The 18,648-nt window shown below is 39.1% G+C and overlaps 1 protein-coding gene across 8 annotated transcripts in view; it reads right to left on the reverse strand.

Moving 5' to 3' along the window:
• The window catches only part of PPP2R5E (protein phosphatase 2 regulatory subunit B'epsilon), a 146,881-nt gene that overhangs the window by 81,709 nt on the left and 46,524 nt on the right, over positions 1–18,648 (reverse strand). Inside the window, exon 1 of one of the 8 annotated variants that reach the window (XM_070593991.1) lies at positions 3,695–3,894. The exons of 6 other annotated variants lie outside the window; for them this stretch is intronic. The gene's annotated coding sequence lies outside the window, so the exon portion shown is untranslated. Of the gene's footprint in view, positions 1–3,694; positions 3,895–18,648 lie in introns of those variants that run through there. One more of the 8 variants, XM_070593993.1, reaches the window with a different exon arrangement.

Raw genomic sequence — 18,648 nt, forward strand, 5'->3', positions numbered from 1 at the left:
AGAGAGTAGCTCTTAAATGTTCTCACCACAAAAAAGAAATGGTAATTACGTGACATGATGGCGGTGTAAGCTAAGGCTGCATGGTAATCATTCTGCAACACAGACACACATCAAATCAACACCCTGTACACCTTAAACCTACACAATGTTCTATGGCAATTAAATCTCAAAAAAGCTGGAAATAAATAAACAAAAATAAAAAACTAGGATGGTTTTTAATGATACATTTATGAATTTAAAAAGAAAAAAAAGGCCAGCTTACTTGACAAAAACCCAACTTAAAAATGCACAGTTCCTTAGTTCCTTGAACTATTTCCCCCATTAATATCCAATAAAACAATGCGTTATTGTCTAAGACTTTATTTTAAAAATGTAGCTGACTTTTAAAAATAAATAAAATGGGGCCGGCCCCGCGGCGAAGTGGTTAAGTTAATACGCTCCACTTTGGAGGCCCAGGGTTTCGCTGGTTTGGATCCTGGGCACAGACATGGCACCACTCATCAGGCCACGCTGAGGCAGCGTCCCACGTAGCAGAACTAGAAGGACCACAACTAGAATATACAACTGTGTACTGGGGGGCTTTGAGGAGAAGAGGAAGAAAAAAAAATGGAGAAGATTGGCAACAGATGTTAGCTCAGCTGTCAATCTTTAAAAAAAAATAATAAAATAAATAAATAAAATGGCTTCTAGTCAAGAATGAGAGAACAATACAACAGAGAAAAATATTCAAAATGAAGATGAAGCAGTCTAACTTGGAATGCCCTCCACAGCAAAACTAACCTGATACTTTTGTCAAGTATACCATTAATAAATGAAAAGTGGGCAAGTCTAGGGCAAAGGCTCTGCATTCATTTATTCATTCCTTCACCAACTAGTCACTGAACACCCACTGAGGTCCAAGCACTGCTGGGATACCACAATGAAGAAAAGAGACAAAAATCTCTTCTCTCACAGAGCTTTCCTTCTAGCAGGAGACAAATATTGCAACTAAAGATAATAAATAAATACATTATATGTTATGTGCTATGGGGGAAAATAGTATGCAGGGCAAGGACTAGGCATGCCGGGGTTGGAAAGTATGATTTCAAACAGAGTATTCACCTGGAAGATGGCATTTGAGCAAATTCTTGAAGGAGGTGAAGCAGTCAGCCAAGGGGTGTCTGGGGGAAAAGTGCCTGAGCAGAGGGGTAGATAGTAAGTGCCATGGTACTGTGGCAGCAGAGAGCGTGCTGGTGAATCTGAGGATCAGCAAGGACACGAACATGGCAGGAAGCTGAGTGGAAAGTGGGGGAGATGGGTCAGAAGGGCGAGGGACGAGGAGCTGCAGGAGATCGTCTTGGGCCTTGTGACACACTTGGAAGGGCTTTGGCTTTGACTTTGGTTCTCAACTAGAATTGCACCTTTACTGGGTGACACTGGACAAGCCACTTAGTCCTCTGAGCATTAGTTTCCTTACCTGTGAAACTGGTAAAATGTACTTCAAAGGGTTGAGTGAGGATTAAACAAGAAAGCCACTTGCAGGGTGGAAACTGCTTTTCACCAACAGTTGCCACTCATTTGACAAACATCTATCAAGTATCTACAATATATGGTATGGAATCAGTTCCCTATTTTATACTCTTATTAAAACTATTTTCTGTGTAGCAAATACTTACATTTACTATTTTTGGCACACCTTTAAAAAATTATTTTAAAACCATTTAAAAAATAAATTCTCAGGGCCAGCCTGGCTGCGTAGTGGTTAAGTTCACCCGCTCCGCTTTGGCAGCCCAGGGTTTCGCGGGTTCAGATGCTGGGCACAGACCTACACACCACTTACCAAGCCGTGCTGTGGTGGCATCCCACATACAAAATAAGAGGAGGACTGGTTCAAGGCCAATTTTCTTCAAGCAAAAAAAGAAGAAGATTGGCAACAGATGTTTGCTCAGGGTCAATCTTCCTCATCAAAAAATAAGCAAATAAATTCTGAAGTTTCTAGAAACATTAAATTTTTGTTGAAATTTTATTCTAATAATATCAAACTCCAACTAAACAAAGGCCATCTATTTAAAACTCTCAAATAACCATAATTTGTCTTCTCTTCCGTACTTGGCTTTTAAGACAAGAAGTAAACCATAAAATCATAATCTGATAAAAAGGAATTAATAGAACAAACTTCCAGGATGTGCTCGAGAGTCAGCACTGTTGAAGCCCAATTTTCAGCCAGGTTCAAAAAGTATGAACAACAAAAATCTTCAAAAAGACTATTTTTACTTACGCAATGGTTATAAGGTAAAGAAATAAATTAATGGACTTACAGATTTTCAGCAAGCACTTACCCTCTGGTTGACCCTCCCCCACCAAAAAAAAAAAACCTGCAATAAGAGAACACATTATTTTCAAGTATTTCAGTTAATTAAGGGTTCTGCTCTCCTCCAGAGATTACCTCTACAAGGGATAAAAATGGCCTGTCTACTTTCCATTTGTTTTGAGGATTAACATCAATGTGAATCAGTTCAGAATGGGATGAACCTGCAGCCATTTTAATAGCATGATATGAGGTTTAAAAACAAATTAGATAGATAGATATCACATTAACATCACTGTCTGTTACTTCACAACTCACGGCTGACACCAAAGACAGCATTAAACTGTTTTTTTTTTTAAAGATTTAAAGTACAAAAAAGAGTCAATCCAACATTGCAATGCCAGCTTAGAGATGCTATTTCTGAACCTCAGTCGGGAGTTTTAAATATGAGACCTTAAGCTCCTGAGAGTGACACAGGACTGGGGGAGTATAGTGGAATAGCCTCTAATCCCAAGAGTAATAAAGAAAGTACATTTATAATTAAAATCATAATCTGGGCTATAAAATCCAGTGATGGCATGTAGTACACCCCAGTGATTGTAGAACTCGCCCACGCTTCATACAAAGGATACTATCTACTTGATATAAACTAAATATAAATATAAGGGTTGAGGAAATCCAAAATTCAAATTTGAAACACCATACTAAGAAGAATGAAATTCACTCTAAAACTTATTTCCTAGTGTGTATAAAAACAGTACTGTCAAGCATAAAACAACAGAGAATAGAAACTTACATGTGTATTTATGTATGCATGTAAACAAGTATGGCCAATTGTGAGCGCATGACTTCAAAATTAAAACAAAGAACAGTAATACAAAGATTTTCAAAAAGACAAAGAATGTGTCTGGAAAACTTAACACCTTCAGAGCAGAAATGCATTTTAGAACACTGAATAGTAAGCTATGATACCAGTTTGAGTCAGAATATTTACAACATAAGTCCCTTCTTTGCTACTGATTTCCTGGCCACAAACGTCTGTCATCAAGGTAGGAAGAGTTACTGAGACCTAAAGATATGCGTGCTAATGATGCAATTCTAAGCACAAGCCTTTTTTCTGAATCTGGACATAATTCAGCATTCTACACCCAATGTGGTACCCTAGGGCTTAGGGAGACCCGCCACTGGGTAGTACAAACATCCTCTCTTCAGTTATACTAAAAATGACTTTTCCTGTCAGAAGACATGTTATATAACTGTATCTTCCACTTAAAAAGCCAGCCAAATTTGAGAAATAAGATTTGGCGTTATAAGAGCAATAACATTAAAACTAAGCTGGGCAACTAAGTCCACTATCTCAAAAGTCTGTCAGTTGTAATTCTGGAGCAACATCACAGAAACACTTACAATGCCAAATTCAATTTCTTTCAGCACAATTGAGAACTTGAAAAAAATGTAAACCCATTCGGCATTCTTCCAGGGGGCTGAGGGTGTCCTTTGGGCCACAGAGGCCCAGACGTTGAAGTCAAAGGGCCTGGGTTCCTAGCAGGCTCCACCGTGTACCAGCTGGGCAACCGGGGGCATTGTGGTGTGGCAGCCAAGACAATGGGCTACGGAATCAGACTGCCTGGATTCCACGCCTGGCTCTGCCACTTCCTAGTTGGGAAAGCACAGGTGAGTTTCTGTGCCGCAGCCTCCTCATAGGTAAATTGGAGCATAATAACAGTATCAACTTCATATGGTTGACTTAAGGATTAAGTGAGTGAATAAAAACACACAGAACAATGTCTGGAACACTTCAGGTGCTCAACAAACTTTAGCTGCTAAATTGTTGTTAAAAAGCATTGCTGGGCCTTAGTATCCTTTGCAAAATGAGTCGACGAATAGCTCTGTCACAGTGATAGCTCGGGAATTTCATGAGATAACACACAAAATGTCTCACACAACAGCTGGCACAGGGAAAATGTTCGACAAACGTCAGCTTTTAAACAAATACTTAACAAATGAACAACATAAACAGCTGGCACATATAGGGTTTCTTCTCTTCCCTTTTGTGCCTTTTGTGTGTGTGTCCAGTTGTATAGGCCATATTTGAATAAAATAATATTGAACTTAGCCTACTAATATCCAGTGAGATTAGTTCAAAATAAGACTGTAATGTGATTAGGGGAAAGGTGGAAGGTGCTGCCTCAGTTCAACACGTAAAGTGACTCCGCCGTTAAGACACACAACCCTGCAGGGCCAAGAGGCTGAGCATTTGGAGGAACGAGTGACAGAGCAGAGTATTTGGGACAGAAAGGTAAGAATTTATGAAGAGTTCAACAATCTGGATGGGAACTGCCAAGACCAGGACACACCCAGATCTCACCCGTCCCCAAAGTTCCTTCCGATACAATCAGGTTTACGCAAAGTTTGCAAAGGAAAGAAAAAGAAGCAATGTTTGACAACTTTGTCCTTCGAGTCTAAATTTTAAATTAATAATTATATTCACAGATGTTAATACTGATAAATACTAGCTAAAAGCAATAGTAACTTACACTTAAAAAGTTATTTACAATAACATATTCATAACACTATTGACCTCCCACTAAACTAACATTAAGTGCTGAACCACTTCAAAGTATTCCGTGAACCCTTTTTCTCTTCCACACACCCTGTTATTTAAAGATCTAAGGTCTTAGGTAAATTTTTGCAAACGTTTTATAGCGTCCTACAAGGCTTCAGGCTAAGTCTGGAAGGAATATGATAGGGAGTTTCAACCTTCCCAGAACAAGTGTTTGCTTAGAACCTACTATGTTTAACTTAACCATCAATCATTCATTCATTCATTCCACAAATATTTACAGAACACTTTTTACATGGCAGGCACTAGTCTAGGTCTTAAATATACATTTCTGAGAAAAATCAAACAAGATCCTAGCCTTCATGAAGCTTACAGACCAAAAGGGAAGAAAACCTAATTAACTTGTCATATAAATAAATACAAAAGTAAAACAGGTTGCACTATGAAGAAAAGGTATAAGGTACTATAAGAGCAGATACTGCAGAGAATGAAAGAAACGGTACTTGTTCGTAAATTTAGTCTGGTGGGAAGCAAGACTAACATATATAAACAAAAGCAAAAAATTCAAGAAAAATGGAATTAAGTACCCAAGCTTCATGGACCATAAGAGACAGGAAAGGAAAAAGCACTTGGTGAGGCCCTACGACATTTCAGCCAGGGTCCTTCCACATGTTCTCTCATTAAAGCCTTGCAAAAATCCTGCAAGGTAGGCATTAATATTCCTATTTTACTGATAAGAAAATTGAGGCTGTAAGATCTTCCATTTTATTAGCATGGCTCAATAACTATGGTGTAGAAACAGCTTCCTTACGTAGAAGCAGAAGGTATGATAATTTTACAACAAAATGGAATCTTTACTTGATATTAACCTGGAGAGATGAATGCGGCAGCAGGAATGTGGGGATCAGAGCAATGAATGTGTCCTCCTCAGCCTCTACTTCCCTTTTTACTGCCCGCCTCCAATCTCCAAGGCACACAGTATTTTCACCATGATCACATCTTGTGCTCATGACCTTTCCAGACCCACAAAAGTCTGCCTTTCCCTCTGAAAATGTGGTGGTCGATTACCTTAGCTGTTAAAGAGCTAAGTTTACCCCCACGAAGAAACATATGTATACTATTGCAAAGACTTCGCAGAAACAATAACAAAATGGCTTCATTCAACAGCCTAATTTTAACAACAGGAATTTCAGACATAAAATGGGCAAATCATTTGGAGCCCCTTCAGCCACATCTTATTCTATTTTCACAGCATAACAAGGCAAGCATTTATCAACAGGTCTTGAAAAAGAAAGCTCATCTTGATAAAAAGAGAAAATACCTTACTGTGAAGTTCCAACTATTTACATTGCTTGCTTGTACCATTAGTGCACCCTGATACCACAAAGTTGACCAAGCGATAGTTTCTGAGCCACTTCTTGACCCTCCCTGAAGTCCAAAGGCTTGAGAGTTACCAAGCATGGCATGTGAATGACAATGTCTCTTCAAAAAGGGCCAAGGGTAGCAAGTTCAGGAGAGTCCGTATTAAATAACATTCCTCTAGATGTCAGAAATTCTCCCATTACATAAACCTGGAAAAATATGCACCAGACTCTCTGTGGGAATGGAGAGCACAGATAAAAATGTGTATGTTTCAAACTTCCAATGAAACCAGGTACCTTATCTAGAGATTGTTCATAGATCCAGATGGGCCAAGAGAACCTCATTCACACAACCCTCAGCAGAGTGTTTTTCACCATCTATTGTCTACTGAAAATACCATGATCTCCTAGAGACAATCTGCCCTTTTAGGATCTGCAACACTATAAACAATGTCAAAAGATAGCTGTTAATGAACAAACAAACCAAAATAAGCAAGAGTAACCAAGGATAGATCAGGTATGAAGAAAAAGATACACATTCAGAAGCGCCATTTCCTGTTTCACAATAATTAGTTCTTTCTGAAAAATCTGGAATGAGTCATCCCTTCCCAGTCACATCATGCATACATAATAAAACTAAAAACTTAGTAAGCACCAACTCTGAGACAGTCACTGATCTAAGCAGTTTACGTGTATGAACTTATTTAATCCTCTCCAGAATGCTGTGCACTAGGCATTATTATCCTTATTTTACATACAGGAAATTGAGTCCCAGAGATATTTAGTAACTTGCTCTCAGTCACACAGCTAGAACAGAGCCTTGCTGAGCTTCAGGCCTGGGCAATCTGGCACCTGTACTCTGTGTCACCTGTGCTAAAGAGTAATATGAACTGGCTTATCACTAACCACTTCTATTTTTTCATCCAATACCTACAACATACACTAGCGGGACCACCTGGAAGGGTTAATCTTCCTAACAGAGTCTTTAATGTAGAATGAGGCCGACACAAGTTCAGTCATCTATCTCCACTTTGTACCAAGCAAAGTGCAACTACCCGGGGTTACACAGATTCTCTAACTGGCTTGCTACTTCTGTTAATATTTAAAAGACCCCATTATGTTGGTATCAAGTCTCTAAAATGATGATTCCAAGTCTTCTCTGACCTTCCAACATTCTCGTTTACACGTAAGCTGCCTCACTTTAAAGACTTCAACATTTTTTCTGTTTGGATTTAATTTAATTTTCAGGGAAATGTAATGACACAGAGGTCTCGCTGTTTCATTTTGTTCTGCAACACCTGACATTGGCTGCTCCCTCAAATGTTTTGATGAGTTAAATTGACTGTTCAACCTCGTGTTATCACTGGCACAGCCTAAGGTCAAGAAGACATCCAGTGGGCTGAACTACTCCCAGGTGGCAATGGGACCTGGGAAAGCATGAATAGGACAAGTAATAAACAAAGAAAAGATAAGGAGACATTTAGACAGAAATGGCATGGAAGTAAGAGTAAGCACATTATAGGAGAAATATGAGAAGATATGCACGGCTGGGCAGAGGAGACAGTTGGCTGCAAGAAGTAGGAAACCAGAGTGAAGAAGTGGAACAAATCTAGCCACGAAGGACTTTAAAAAATGCAAGTAATCTGGGTTTCATGTAGCTGACAAAAGAGATACGTTGGGTAGGAACAAACATACTAAGTATTTTAGAGAGGTATGGAGGGAGGCAATCAAATCAGCCAAAACACTGTCACCAAACCAAGCATGAAGAGTTATGAGGGCCCACACTAAGCTGATGGCAGTAGAACGGAAGAAGAGAAGTCTGAGATACATTTAGAAGATGGGAATAAAGGAATTTTTTTGTCATACTAGATGTAAGGGAAAGGAAAGACAGTCAAAGATTACTAATGTTTCCAGGTTGGGAAGATGATGACACTGCCGGTAAAAATGGAATCACCAGACAGAAGTTAGTTTATCAAGGAAGATCACGCATTTTAGTGTTGGGGACAATGGAGAGTGAGATAACTCCAGGGCATCCAAGGGAGGATGGATTCGAGATAATACTGGAAACACGGCCTAACCTAGAGAATAGAGATTTCAGAATTTTCCCATAAAAGAGAAACTCAGAGGAAAAGATAAGCTCAATGACAGAGCGAATGGAGAACTAAGAACAGAAGGTTAAAAATGGAACCATGGGCAGCTGGTGACAAGATAAAGAAAACTCAACAATGAGGCAGAAAGCTCAGTGTGGGACAGGACAGAGAACCAAGAAGGTGAAGTGTCACCAAAAACAAGAAGTAAAGCTTCTAAGCCACTTCCAATGCTGTGTACAACAGACACATGAGTGGAAAAACCGCTCCTGTAGCCTTAAAGGAAGTCTCCTGATGCTAATGAAACAACCCAAACAGTTCTTTCTCAAAGAGGTCTTAGAGGTCTCTAACGAAACCAAAGACTTGGGGGCCTGGGACACAGCTAGTCGTGATTTGGTTTTGGTGTAGATTTTATTAAATAAAGAGAAGGAATGAGAGGAAAAAGGAACAAGATAAAGGGGGGGGAATCAAGTCCATTCAAGTTTTTAGAAGAAGGGGAGTTTTAACCCATAGGCATTTGATTTTAATATTAAATTTTAAGTAGTAATGTCAGAAAGATTACGTGAAAAAAGCTAAGATGAGAAGAGAATACTGAAAGGCAAAGGTAAGGAATTTGGATTGAATCCCAGATGCAGTGAGAAACCATGGCAGTGTTGAGCCTGAGGGAGAGATGTAGCATATGATTTGCGTTTTTAAAAGATCACTCTAGTCACTATGAGTTGAATGAATGGAAAGAGGCAAAAGAAGTGGGGAAACCAGTTAAGAGACCACTGTTATACAGGAGGCTACTGCTATGATGACTGGAGATAAAGTGAACAAATGAGAGACATATACTAGAGGCAGAAGCAACAGTACTTACTGATAGCAGCTACTATGGGGGAAGGGTATGAAGGTGAAAAGAGAGTAGGAAATAGAGAGGAATCAAAGATGACTACTGGTTGTCTGGTTTGAACAGCTAGGTGAATAGAGGAGTCATTAAGTAAAAGAGAAGAAATAGTTTGGTGGGGGAAATCAAGTATTCCACTGAGAATGTGGTAACTTACAGATGTTTGGGAGACACACACCTGGAGATGTCCAGTCAGCAACTGTACATACAAGACCAAAGTTTACAAGAAAGTCAGAATTGGAGACAGAAATGTGGGAGCCAACAGTATATAAACGGTCTTAAAGCCAATGGGATAGATGAGATTACCAATGACAAACGTACAGAAAGTGAAGCACAAGGAGCCCTAAAAAACATCCAACAAATACAAGGTTGAGTAGAGGGGGAAGAACCAGCAAAAAGAATGAGAACGAACAGCCAGAGGTAGGAAGAAAACCTGAGTGGTTTCACACAAGCTAAAGAAGAGTATGTTTCCAAAAGGAGGAATGTGGACAAGTATCAAATGCTGCTGATAAACACATGTCCATCAGATTTGGAGGTGGCCTTGACAAGAGTAAAGCATTGTTAAAGGCAGAACCACACAACAGCAAGAATTTATGGAATCCTACCCTACGGCCCCACCATTAACATGACTCTTTTTCTTTCTTGCGTCTTCAGTTTCCATTTCTGCCTTCAACTGCTCTGTGTCAAATTCAAGCTTAAAGCTTCTGATTGGTACACCAAGTCACTATCATCTCTGTTGGGTAGAGCCTTTCGGCCAGATTACCTCCTAGGCCAAAGGCCTGCCTATCGACTGGATGGTCTTGGGTCAGGTGGCCACTCAATCCAGTCATCTGAGACCAGAACACAAGGTTCTGCATGATATCCTCTAAGGGTCAGCCTAAGTCTTGGCCTGTCTCTAAAACAATTTACCAAAATTCAAAACAAAGACCAACGAATAGTTTCACTGATGAAGGTCAAAGAAAGCTTACAAATTATAAGCAGTTTACTTTTTCTTAATTTGGGAGAGGTATCCAGATGTTCAAGATACCATTGTTCTTTATGTCCTATAACTTGCTTATAAAAATGATATACATTCTTTTAACTTGGAAAATAGATTTAAAAAAAAATGATCAGTTTAAGAGGAAAAACTACAACAGCAAAGGAAAACTTTATGAGTAGGGACTCACAATATCTAATACATTTTTTAATCACTAAAGAAAGAAAAAATACATGTATTTTTTAAAACTCATGATAAAATGTTATAAAATGCAAGAAAAGACAGTTTTTAATAGCATACATTCATTCCCTATTAAAAAAAGAAGAAAAGTTTCCATCCAAAAACATTCACGCCCTATAATTTTATCCCACAGGAAAGCCAAGCTCAATGAAAAAACATCCAAAGAGAAGTTTACAGTGGAAACTCTGACAAATGCTTAAGTATAGCGTCATGAACAGCACTGCTATCATATGCATATGTCCATAGAGTCAAACACAAATGCACACATTCTTCACTTCAATTAGTGGTCAAAAAAAGAGAGGATTATGATACTTAAAGCTTATACTTGCCATTGATGAACCTAAACAATAAAATTAAAACCATAAACCCAAGCTGGAGCCAAAACACTCCCCAAACAATGCCGTTGCATTTGAAAGTAGAACTAGTGTAGTTTACATTTGTACAGCACTCAAGTTTTTCAAGGCATTCTCAAGATGTATTATCTCACTTAATGATCCTAACAAACCTATGAGCTGGGCTGGCTAGGTTTGACAGTCATTTTGCAATTGAGGAGTCTGAGTTGCACCAAAGATGCATGATTTGGTCAAAATTATACACATAGTAAGGAAGAGGGACCACATTTAAATCTATGTCTCGTAGGCTACAAGAAGCCCACTGCTCCTCCCACTAAAGCTTATATTAATATCCTTTGATAAGGGAGCTTCAAATCTCTGCTGGAACTTATTCAAATATCACATATCATACTCTGACTTCTAAAACATACTCAACTATTCACCCAAGTAATATTAATATTAATCATGTTATGATTATCAGTTCTAAGGCATTCAATGTCCTATACTGGTATATTTACTAGAAAGCCAATTTTGACAATTCATTCATTACGTCACTGTATTATTTTTCTTTATGAACATACAGAACTCAACACAACACTGCTGGTGGTCACTGTGTTTCCAGCTTTTCTTAGAAGTTCCACTGATTTCAAACTCATGAATAATTAGTAGTCATAAAGTATTCATGAATAAGATCATATATTTAACACAAATCTAACTGAATAAGACGCTACTTTGTTATACCTAATCAGTGTCCACTAATAGCTGAAAATTAAAGAACAAAGATAATCATTTAGACTGTAAATTAGAGTCTGTTTTATGACTTTACTACACACACCAAAAAAAATCCAATACATCTCCATTTTTAAATGTTTATTTACAAGCACCAAATCTTCTCTCCACTTCCCATTTAATTCCATGGGCTGCTCTCAGGAGTCTCCTTTATGAGGTCCACAATATCTACTAAATATCTGGATCACAGCCATGGAGTACCAGCATCTGCACCATTTCATAGAAGAAAACCATTCTCATTTAGAAATTAAGGCAGCATGTAAGAATACTACTACTTCACATCTGCCTCAGCCAAACTCAATACATCATCTAAAAGCAAATACACAATGCAATAATATTAAATAATATGAATAACTACCATTTAGTGAGCACTCAATACATCCCAGGAACTGCCAATCTGCTTTAACGATAACAAAAAAAAGAGCAGCTAATATTTACTGAGCCTGTATAGAGAGCTAGGCGGTTCTACGTGGTTTACAGAAGTCATCTCACAACACCCCACTTAACAAATAGAGAAACTAAGATGCAAAGAGACTGAGTCTTTTGCCCAAGGTCACACTGGCAGTGAGGGAGAAAGCCAGCCCCAGAGCCCATGGTCTTTCTTCATCGTGTGTGGGCGAAATTGGCTAATAGAGGCAAAGCACTTAGGACAACTCTGGCACATGATAAACACTCCATAAATGCTGGCAATTATTACTATTATTCAATCTTTACAATAATCAAGGAAAAAGAATGAGGAAAAGAAGAATGAGGAAAGCAAGAAGACACAGGAAGAGAGAAGGAAATAGATCAACAGACGAAAGCTCCAGAAGAAAAGGAAAGTTGAAGCTTTCTGAAAGAATGGTCTAGTTACATGATGGCTGCCCAAAGGTTTGCTTTATAATCTTTGTGATAACATGTCTTTTCTATCATTTTACTGATTCATTTACATAAAAGAAAAAAACTGCAGTGACAGAAAATGGAGATGGGAAGGCGAGAAAAAGGAATGAGGAAAAAGAGGGAAAGAGAAGTTAGACACATTATCTGTAAAAATCAATGCCAAATAAATGCAAATCGTCATTTTAAGGCAGGCCCTTTCAAAGAAAAGTATAAATGTAGAGTAGACATAAGGCTAAGAGACTCTGTCTATCCACTACCGAATCCCATTGAAAAGCGCTTGATAAACACGTACACTGGAATTAAAGCCCAAAAGTCTACACAAGAGAAACAACGAATTCCAACTGATCCTGCTCTTAAGCAAAACTTGGGCAAAAGAATCAATATGATTTAGCTTTGGGATCCTTCAAATATTCACTTGAGGCTGCTTTCCCACCTCACATGTGGAAACAATAACAACAAAAAAAGACATAGCTCAGTTTCATTTAACATTTGGTTCGTTCAACATCTGGTCATCTGTTGAAACTACTACTAAGAAAACCAAAGAAAGGGCAAATTGAATGAAGGTTTTTATGATGTAGATACCTATCTTGTAGAACTGAACACTGAGACTACCGTTTTCAAACAACTTGCTCAACATCAAATGAAAACTGCTGATCCCCAGCCACTGAATAGTCAACATCCAACCTTTTTTTCTTTTCAAGAATGAGGAAATTGGAACCCAGAGAGGTTAAGGTGAAGAAGGAAGCAGAATGTCCAATGGAAAACAAATGCATACTGGAATCAGACACATTTGGAGTAGCATCCTGGTTCCCTCACTGACTAAATGTTGTCTCAGTTTCCTCAACCAACGGGAAAATTATACCACTCTACCAGCAAGCTGTGATGAGAAATAGAGAACAGAATGCGCAACACTTACCAAGTAACAGGCGTGCAGTTGAGTGGTAGCTATTGGCATTCATTTTACTACAATCTTCCTGTGGGTGACTCGGTGACAGTTATTATTGTTAATTGTTGTTATTATGAATATAACCTTCTATGGGGCACGAACTGTACCTGCCTGAGGCAGTCAGTACAGGGTCTGGCAGAGAGTAACTCTTTTTTTTTTTTTTTTTTGAGGAAGATTAGCCCTGAGCTAACTGCTGCCAATCCTCCTCTTTTTGCTGGGGAAGACTGGCCCTGAGCTAACATCCATGCCCATCTTCCTCTGTGTTATATGTGGGACGCCTACCACAGCATGGCTTTTGCCAAGCGGTGCCGTGTCCGTACCCAGGATCCGAACCAGCAAACCCTGGGCCGCCGAGAAGCAGAATGTGCGCACTTAACCGCTGCGCCACCAGGCTGGCCCTGAGAGTAACCCTTAAATACTGGAGGCATGGAGGAAAGAAAGAAAGATTATACAAGTCATTAATGGGAGAATTGATATTTCTCCAAAATTCCTTCTAGAAGGCATTTACGCCATATGTACAGTCTTATTTCATTGTTTTTTCAAACTCAATTTAGAGGATTCTAACACCAGATTTTTTAAAATGAGACAGAATAGAACATAATAGAAACAAGTGTACCTAACACAGTAAATATAAGTTCTGCTTAATTTAACTTTTATATTGGCTACATATGCACTCTTGCATTAATGTGTCTGTATGTGTGTGTGTACTGGGGTCAGGATGTGAAATGAATTCTTTACTATAGGTAGCAAAAAAATCAGAAAAATACTCTCCTAGATTTTCCAGGACAGTTCTATTTTTGTGTAATCTTGTACTTTTCAATAAAGGTAAAATTAATATATTAACTAAATGGGACCTGAGTTTTATACATATGTGTATCACAAATCATGAAGGAAAAAAGAAAAATCTTTGCCAGAACCCAAATTCCATCTATTAGTTTGGAAAACACAAACATGGTACCTACACGAAACCTATAGCTTGAAACCCACTCCAGAAGTGACCAAGGAAGTCAATCCACAAAGCTCAGGTGAAACTAAAATCATAAGGCTTAGTGTTCTAAACCATGGAAGCTTTCTTTTTCCCATTCAAAACATAAAAATTACTATGAATTCAAGGTCACTTCTGAGCATCATAATTCTTTTGTGAGTTACCACAAAATAATCATACTATATTTCTGAGATTCTCTATAGTGAGGCAGAAGTATATCAAAGCAAATTGTACCATGGGCAAAGCTCTTTACTAAGCTGTCCAAAAGGGAAATTCAGAGGCTAGTTTGATATATCACAAAAGCCAGAGTGGTAATTGATAGCATATGATACCTAACTAGACAAAAATACATTAAATGCTTAATATCCTCTGTTAAATGAAAATATATAAAATTAACACATATAACTAGAAGGCCAGAAAACTGGGTGACGACAGCCCCGCTGGCTCGGGCAGCACCCTTTGAGAAGGACTGGTCTAGGACACAGAGCCTGCACTGAGCAGTCACTGAGAATCCACAGAACTCGTCTCCACAGCTGATTTACCATGACGGCAGATTCAACCTCTTCCCTTCTCTAGATCTAAAGAAAACATTAAGAACGGTATCTGCCTCCAGTCTGTTCTTCTCATACTTCACAATAAAGACACAAACACACAGAGACACACTCTGGGCTCTTTAGAAGATTAACTGCTCTCTAAAGTCAGCTTGCCAAGTACTGTTCAGGTGACAGCTCCACGTATCTGGGCCCCAACATTCTCTTCTCTTCACTCAGCACCTCACTAAATGAACTGACCAGTCTGTTTGCCCACACTTAGGAATAAAGAGTTGAACAAAGCATAACTGCTGTCTTTGGTACAATAAGCTAACAAGTGGCTGCATGTTTAATTCAGCCTATATAGCACCTAGCACCAAATTGACAGCAAATGAAAATTCTTTTTGACAAATCCTACGAAAGATAGTGTTTAAGGATTAAAAAGCCTAGAACAAACTCTACCTGAGCCACCAAGGTCTTTTCCAATTAGTGAAATGAAAGTGATTTGGAGGGAAAACCAATACATACAATCAAATAGGTTAAATCATATGAAACTGTCATTTTTATAGTTCAAAAATGGACATATATTTGCAATTTCATTTGGTTCAACCTGAGAGGATGCCGTATTTTGTTAAGAGCACTACGGCTAATGGTGTTAGTAGCATCAAAGAACAGTGGTCTCAGGGCTGCCACCGTGGTTAAGGCTGGCGCCGAGTGGTTAAGTTCGCGCACTCCGTTTCTGGTGGCCCAGTGTTTCACCGGTTCGAATCCTGGGCGTGGACATGGCACTGCTCATCAGGCCATGCTGAGGCAGCATCCCACATAGCACAACCAGGAGGACCCACAACTAAAAATACACAACTATGTACCAGGGGGCACTGGGGAGAAAAAGGAAAAGTAAAATCTTTAAAAAAAAAAAAAAAAAAAAGAACTGTGGTCTCAAACCAGAATATACATATGGGAATACTTTTTAGAGAATTTTTGCTTTGTCTTGGTTTACTTTTTGTTATGTAAATATTAAAATATACTCAAAAGTAGAAAGAACAGTATAATAAACTCCCATGTACCCATCACCCAGCTTCTTTCCAGCATTCTCTAAATGTCAATATTTACAATATCCTGGAAATTATCCACTGTGTAATTATCTAAACATACAAGGAAAACTTCTCAGAATCAATGCAAAAATTCACGGTTTCACAAAATTCTTTCAAGCTAATATGACCAAAAATGTTTGGAAACTGCTGCCATGCAACATGTCTGATTTGGGACTCTATATTGACGGTATTCTGAAAGCATGAGCTTTGTGAAATATTTTCTTAGTTGTTTTGTTGTTGTGTTATCGTTTATATAAGAAAGGGGGGTAATATAAGAGGGCACAAAACACAGCTAGCTGACTGGGACATCTGAAACTAATAAACAGAGAGAGTAATAAATATAGAGATATATAGAATATAATTCGTTACAAAGGGACAAACTTATTTGAGTGCATAAAAATCCTAAAAAGTACTTAATTATATTTACTTCTAAGTACCAGACAAGGGCACAGGAATACAGCCCCTAGAAAGTCTACCAGAATAAACTATTCATCAACAGTCTATCCAATGCCTGCTGTGAGCTAGGCCCTGGCATACAAGTACATATTCCTTCAATAAATATTTCTGAGTATTCCCTACCTATCAGACACTGTTGCGCACACTGACGATACAGCAGTGAACCAAAGAGACCAAGATCCCCTCTCTGGCGGAGTTTATGTCCTAGCATGAGGGCACAGGCAAAATTATAAATAAGAACATTATATAGTATGTTAAAGGCGACAAGTGCAACAGGAAAAAGAAAAAGCAGAGCAAGGAAAGGGAAAAGGGGAGGGGGCAGGGTTACAATTTTGAATAGGGTGAGCTCACAGACTTGTGGAGAAGACAGACATTTACCTAATTATGACATCAATGTGATAAGTACCACACGAGATTTGATCAAGGCTCAGCAGGAAGGAGGAGAAGGCACTTAATTCTCCCTCCCCGAGGAAAAATATCTGAGCCAGCTGTTGAGAGAGCAAGAAGAGTGGGCCAGAAGCACAAGAAGACGGAAGCCCCTCACGCCCAGAGAACAGCATGTGCCAGGGCACCAAGGAGCAACAACCCTGAGCATTGGGGACAGGCAGCTCCCCGTGGCTAGCGCCCACTGTATGTGAAGGGGAGGCAGGCAGGGGTCAGATCAGAGGGTTTCCATTTTCTATGAGGGGAGCCACTGGAGCTTTCTACAGAGGGCTGTGATACAGAAAGCTCACACAGGCAGCTCTGAAAGGCAGCTTCCCGTGGCGCCAGGCAAGAAATGAAAGAGCAGAGCAGTGATGGAGAAAGGAGAGGACAGGATAGACTCAAAAAACCATTAAGCAGCTAGAAGCAGAAAGACTCCGGAGCCCAAATGGGGAAACTTGAAAGAGGAGATCCTGGAGATTTGGGGCACGCTGAATTTGAAGTGCCTGTGAAAGGGCCCAAGGAGTAACCAGAAATGCAGGTCTAGATCGGAGGAAATCCTAGCCTGGAAACACTGCCTCAAGAGTCTGCGAAGGGACAACTGAAGGCATCCGAAGGGATAAGATCTCCCTCCCCTCCCCTCTCTTTCACATACACACACACACACACAAGTATAAAGAAGAACACCAAGAACTTCTAATTATTCCCTTTTCCAGGAAGATCTAGCCTGCATCAACACAACCATTAATATTTTTTCTCCTGTCCTAAGCATGTACTGCGTCAAACACCCACAATTACCCAAAAGCAAAAAGCAGCTTCTTAAGAATGAGGCAATGACGAGAATGAGGCTATTACAGATAGTTTTCAGAACCACAAGAAACAATGTTATAATTCAAACCAAAGAGAAGAATTCAGAACCTACTCAAAAGATGGAGAAGGCCAGACACAACAAGGTTCTAAATCTAAGCCAAGTATTTTTGCTAAATCCTTCACAATTTTCTCAGGCCAGTAAAAGACACAAGAGAGGTTTAAAAACACGACCAGGGCACCACGAAGTTTACTTTTTTTTATCCTAATATTTCAGTAATTCACAATGAAACCATATAAGCCAATCATTTCTTTTAAATTTGCAGGAGACCGAGGCAGCAAAGATGAGCTGCCCACAGCAAACTGAGCACGTTTGCTCATCTCTCCACAGAGGGTGCACTTTGACAGCACTCCCATACGAAGGAACGATGCAAAAGCACTTATTTTAAAAATAAATAACCTTTCAGAACTTTAAGAGAATGGAAAAAAACCTTTCTCCTGAAGCAATTATTATGTCCAAACTCAACAGTTCGTTTCTTTAAATAGCCTTTTCACCTGCCTTGTTTTTATAAAAGTAAATGTTCCATCCAAATAAAGCATCAATTCCTTTTGTACAATTTTGGCCTGATTATCGCTCTGATTCACAGAAAAGCTGGGACTGTTATGGCATTCAAATAAAAATATACAGGCAACAAGATGAACTATGAAATACAAATGCTCTTTTCCATGTTTTTCTTACCTTTTTTTAAGGTAGGAAAAAAATATAACCTACAGGTGTTTTCATTTTTAGTAATGTATAACTTGGAATTAATTTGTTGCAGTCTGTGTGGTTGGACACACACTGACAAACCTCTGTGGTGGCGAACCCCCTCAAAGGCATTTCCTCTGAAAAACGGGCCCTAATTACATTTAGTTCCAGCCCTACTCGTCCCAACCCACTTTTCACTTTTCTCCTCTCCTCTTCACCTTTCTCCTCCTTGCCCTCTCCTCTCTCTCTCACCCTCTCT

Source organism: Equus przewalskii, chromosome 25, assembly GCF_037783145.1.
Source record: "Equus przewalskii isolate Varuska chromosome 25, EquPr2, whole genome shotgun sequence".
NCBI lineage: Eukaryota > Metazoa > Chordata > Mammalia > Perissodactyla > Equidae > Equus > Equus przewalskii.